General features: G+C 38.2%; 1 pseudogene; it reads right to left on the minus strand.

Annotated features, from left to right (window-relative positions):
• Positions 1 to 664: 664 nt before the first annotated feature.
• Positions 665 to 5,320, minus strand: LOC131254930 (NAP1-related protein 2-like; annotated as a pseudogene).
• Positions 5,321 to 5,567: the final 247 nt, after the last annotated feature.

A 5,567-nucleotide genomic window follows, 5' to 3' on the forward strand; every position in this document is an offset into this window, starting at 1 on the left:
ATTAAGCAAGTGTATGGTGGTACACCACCATTTTCAAAATGGTGGTGAAAGCTTGCTAGAAAGAAAGGTGAAATTTTGCTAGATCACACACCCTCTCCCTGCAATTTATACATACCACACATGAAAAAAGTATGCTCAACCATGAAGGTGACTAGACTATCAGGGAGTCCACTCATCAGGGAGACCACCCTTCAACGAAAACAGATAAACCATTCAGTATAGAAAATTGATTAAAAAAATTAGGCCAGTCCACTCATTAGACAGGCCATCCCCTATACCAAGAGATTTATATGGACAAAATGAGTCTTGTGTAGGTCATCCAAACAGTGCTATAAGAAAAAGTAAGAAATATATACTGTCATTAAAACAACATTTTATATGAAATGAGTCTTCAAAAAGTGCATGGCCACAAAATGAAATTTTCATAAAGCTGTCGACTAGACAAGGCCTTGTCTATCCTTTTATAGTTACCACCCTGAAAATTAAATTTTATTACTCATGAAGCCAAAACAGCAATGCATACACCCGTAGATTTCACAAGCCAATGAACTATTAGCTTTTTGTCCTTTCTTTTTCTTTCTTCTTTTTTGTTTTACACAAACTTGTTAGCTTCAAGAAGAATGAGAAGTAACAAATAAGTGCTCAGAAATATCACAGCAACCAATTAATCAGATAATATGTAAATAGACTCGACCTCTACTATTGACATTACGACATTTAAGCCTATTAGCTCCTGCAATCACAAACTCATAAGTAAATCAGAGACATTGAAAAATACCAAAGATAATGCAGGACCACAAAACAACTGGACAACCAACCATCTGCTGATCAACACTAAAGTTGAGAGGGCCCATGAGTATCTTTTCAATCTCGGAAGCCTCTCTGTGTGAGACGTAAGAGATGTTGTCCGGATTCTGCAGGTTATTGAGGGAAGAGACCATCCTGTCATCCATTCCTCTCAAATCACCACCTGACTTTAAACAGAACCCGACAACAAAGAATTTCGGATGTAAACCATCAAATCTAATGAAATCAACGTCAAATCGAGTTAAAAAAGAAAAAAATCCGCAACCATAAAAATACTATAAAAAATCATAAAATAAACAAATTTCCAGCAGAAAAGGGGGGAAAAGTGAAGATATTTCTTAATTATCTTAGCTACCTCATCTTGAAACCCTTCTGAAAGATCTTTCTATTGAACTTCACTAAACCAGCTAAGGAAACTTTCATCATAAAAGGGCCACTTGCTCCCTTTTTTCGCATGATCAACACCATTAGCAATATCCATACCCTCCTTCCACTTGATTGCAGTACCAGTTATCTTTATAGTTGCATCATCAGAGAAGGAAAATGTCTTTGTAAGCTTTATATCTTCAAAATAAGGGTTAGGATAGAAGTTAAGAATAATGGAATATCTCGATTTAATGTCTTTGAAATCCTCAACATCTAGAGAAAGTAAGTACTTGAAAACCTTTTGGTCATCCGCGCTCAGAAGATTACAGAGTGCAGGGTAGCTCAAAAATGCAGTTAACCAAAAATAAGGAATGGAATGAATGATATCATTCTATCTGGTATAGACGGGCTTGCATGTCTCATTGTACTTCTACTCCACTTCCAACACTTTATCACTTGCTTCCTCATTGATCTTTTCAAGCTCATCTTGGATTTCTTGAAACTTCTCGATGGGGAGAACGAGCTCTTTGTCGATGTGATCTGAATCATCTTCATCTCCTCTTTCTGCAACCTTGGATTTCTTGCCCTTGTCTGCTGCAAGCGAGAGAGAGAGAGAGAGAGAGAGGAGAGAAGCTTTTGCTCTTGAGGGGGGGGGGGGTTTGGGAATGGGGAGCAGGAGAGAGGGAGAGATTGCGGGAGAGGGTCTTATGGTTGGGAGTGAGGGAGTGGGACGGAGATTGGGGCTGAAAAAAAAGGGATTTATGTATGGTGCTGGCGGTTCCAAATTTGATACAGTTTTAAGCCGTTTCACAACCAAAGGCCTACTCGTTCCTAAATGGCCTTTTTGGTGTAGTGATTACAATAAATAGAATAACCAAAACAATTAAGCAAGAAAACACATGAAACACATATTTTATGTGGAAAACCCTTGCAGGAAAAAATCATTATACAAAGTGATAGAAATTCATAATAATCAAAACTCTTAGAGTTTATACCACTCACCTTCTTCGATTATAGAAGAAACATGATCTCCCCTTGTGAGACGCACTTAAGAAAACCCTTACCTCTTAAGAAACTCATTTCCCAATCCCTTATGAGTGTTTATAACCCTCTCACCTTGCAAAACACTTTCCCTTAGAGAGAAAACATGAGTCCATCAAGCCCTAATCTAAGACGGACTTAAATACCCCAATTTATGTTAATCTGCGTAACTTGTCGATCGGACTTAATAGGACCTTCAGTCAGACTGAAACAAATTGACTCACACATATCAGTCGAATCGAAAATATGCAAATCTTTATAGCGTGCAAACCAATATTCACTCATTAATTCAGTTGGATCGATGGGATACCGGTCGAACCTACAGTGACTTTCTCTACACTATCAGATTGGCAAAATACAAGGCATCCCACATAACAATCTCCACCTTGACATACATTCTACCAAGTCACCCCGAAGATCTCCCGTGAAATCTCTACCATGAGCGTAAACCATTCCCTACGTTCTCCACCTAGAACGCAACTCCATCTGCACCCTTGTATAAGGGTGCCCGATCTCATCAATGGTTGGAGAGATTGATCAAACTCAAGAAATGCTTGAACTTTTTTATGGTCACCAGCTTCGTCAACATACTTCAGCATTCTCATCCATGTGAATCTTATAAAATAGAATCTCTCCTAAAGTAATGATTTCTTATATCTTGTGGAACCTCATGTTGATGTGCTTGGTTCTTATGTGATACATCTAATTTATCGCTAGATGGATAGAACTCTTACCATCGCAATACAACCGAATTGTCTCATACTTCAACCATAGTTCTCCTATTAGACTTTTGAAGAAAAATGCCTCCTTTAACACCTCTATCATAGCCATATATTTTGCATCGCTTGTAGACAACGTTGTCATAGATTGTAACATAGATCTTCAATATATCATTTCGCCTGCTAATGTGAAAGCATATCATGTAGTGAACCTCCTCTTGTCCAAATCACCTGCATAATCCAAATATACATAGCCTACAACTTCACCTAAAGCTCCATGTCCCCCGAACATGATCCCAATACCGATTATGCCCCTGATATACCTTAGAATCCACTTAATAGTATTTCAATGCTTATTTCCTGAATTCGTCATATATCTATTAACCACACTAACTGCCTGTAAGATATTCAGCCTTAAGCAAACCATTGCATACATGAGACTCCCCACTACACTCACATACAACACCCGTGACATATCTCAAATCCCTTCTTTACTTGAACATGACCTAGCTAACAACTTAAAGTGACCTACTAGAGGTATGCTAACTGGCTTAACACCTTCCATGTGTAACCTCTCTAACACATTTTGCACATATTCCCTTTGAGACAATCACGGTTTCCCAGACTCTCTATCTCTGTTAATCTTCATGCTTAAGATTCTCTTTGCAATGCCTAAATAATTCATGCCAAACTCCTTGCTTAATAGATACTTAAGAAAGGGTATCTCCTTCTTGTTATTTACAACAATTAGCATACGATCGATGTATTGTATTAGCAGAACGTGGGACCCATCCTTGAGCACCATGTAATATACTTAGCAATTATACTCACATCTGATATACCCAATCTCCACCATGTAGGAATTGATTCACTTATACTACTACCTCAGAGGCTACTTCAGCCTATACACGTAACCTTCCTTACCAAGCTCCTCGAATCCTTTAGGTTTCACTTCCTCTAAGTTCTCATGAAGGAATGTCTTCTTCACATCGATCAACTCCAATTCCAAATCCGGTACCATTGCCAGTAAAACCTTGATTGACATACGTTTCACGATCGAAGAGAAAACTTCATTATAATCTACTTATATCCTCTACGAGTACCCCTTTACTACAAGTTGTACCTTAAATCTTTTGCCCTTACTTCCTGTTAATGCTATCTTCTTCCTGAACACCTACTTGCACCTCATAGCCCTTTAAGTTTTGAAAGTTCGACCAACTCACATGCTTGATTCTTATGTAGAGATTATATCTCCTCCTCCATGGCCAACATCCATTTATCATTATACTTTCCAGATTTTACATCTTAAAAGGTGGAGGGATCTCCACTCCTTATGAATAAGGCAAAAGAAACCATATCCTCGAACCCATATCAAATTGGGGCCCTAATGGTTCTTTTCTCTCTATTCTTGGGTATACTCTCCTGGGTATCATGCTGATTGTTTTGGTCAATTTCTTACTCTTGTAAAATTTCACCTTCAGTAACTGGCTCAATTGGTTCCATTTGTAATGATAATTTCTCGGACTCGCCGTCTTTTTCTAACTTCTCTGCAGCATCCTTGTTGGCCTTCAACATTGATACATCATCAAAGATAACATCTACACTAATGACAACCTTCTATGAAACTAAATTCCAAAGCTTGTAGCCCTTAACACCTTTCTCGTACCCAATAAAGATGCACTTCCTAAATTTGGGATCAAACTTTATCATTTATCCACTTGCACGCTGACATATGCTGGACACCAGAAGATCCTCATCAATGAGTAATCGACATCCTTACATGTCTAGACTTTCTCCACAACCTTGCAGTCTAACGTTATATATGGTGACCGATTTACAATATATCATGCCATGTTAACTGCTTCTGCCCATAAGCTTTTAGAAAACCCCACATGCAACCACATACTTCTCACCATTTTCAATAGAGTTTTATTTATCCTTTCTACCACCCCATTTTGTTGTGGGATCCTGAGAGTTGAGAAATGCCTCGTGATGTCATATTCCTTATAGACTTTCATAAAATCCACCTATTTGTACTCCATATTATTATCTGACCCAAGATAATTAACATGTTTTCTAATTTTCTTCTTTACTTCTGCCTTCCATTCATTGAACTTGGCGAACACCTCAAACTTGTTCTTTAAGAAATAGACCTAAACCTTCCTCTAGTAATTATCTATGAATCTCATGAAGTATCATGCTCCTCCTATAGACGGTACTATCACTAGCCTCCATACATCAGAATGAATATAATCGAATACCCCACTGTTAGAATGTGTAACCATCTTGAATATTACCTTGCATTGCTTCCCATAAATGCAATGCTCATAGAAATTCACCTTGCATGCCTTAACTCCCTTCAACAGTTTCCGTTTATGGAATTCCATCATGCCCCTTGCTCAGATGTCCTAGCCACATATGTCACGGACTAGTGTCATTTATGTCGGATTCTATATGTGAATTGGTAACGTCCTCACCTATAACCATGCTCCTAACAAGTATAGATTTCCCATTTTATGCCCATTCATTAACATCATTGCACTTTTGATGACCTTGATTACACCACTAGGTGTAGTGAATTGGCACCCGTTTGTATCTAAAACCCCCAAGGATATCAAAATTTTCTTCAAATCT

Source organism: Magnolia sinica, chromosome 9, assembly GCF_029962835.1.
Source record: "Magnolia sinica isolate HGM2019 chromosome 9, MsV1, whole genome shotgun sequence".
NCBI lineage: Eukaryota > Viridiplantae > Streptophyta > Magnoliopsida > Magnoliales > Magnoliaceae > Magnolia > Magnolia sinica.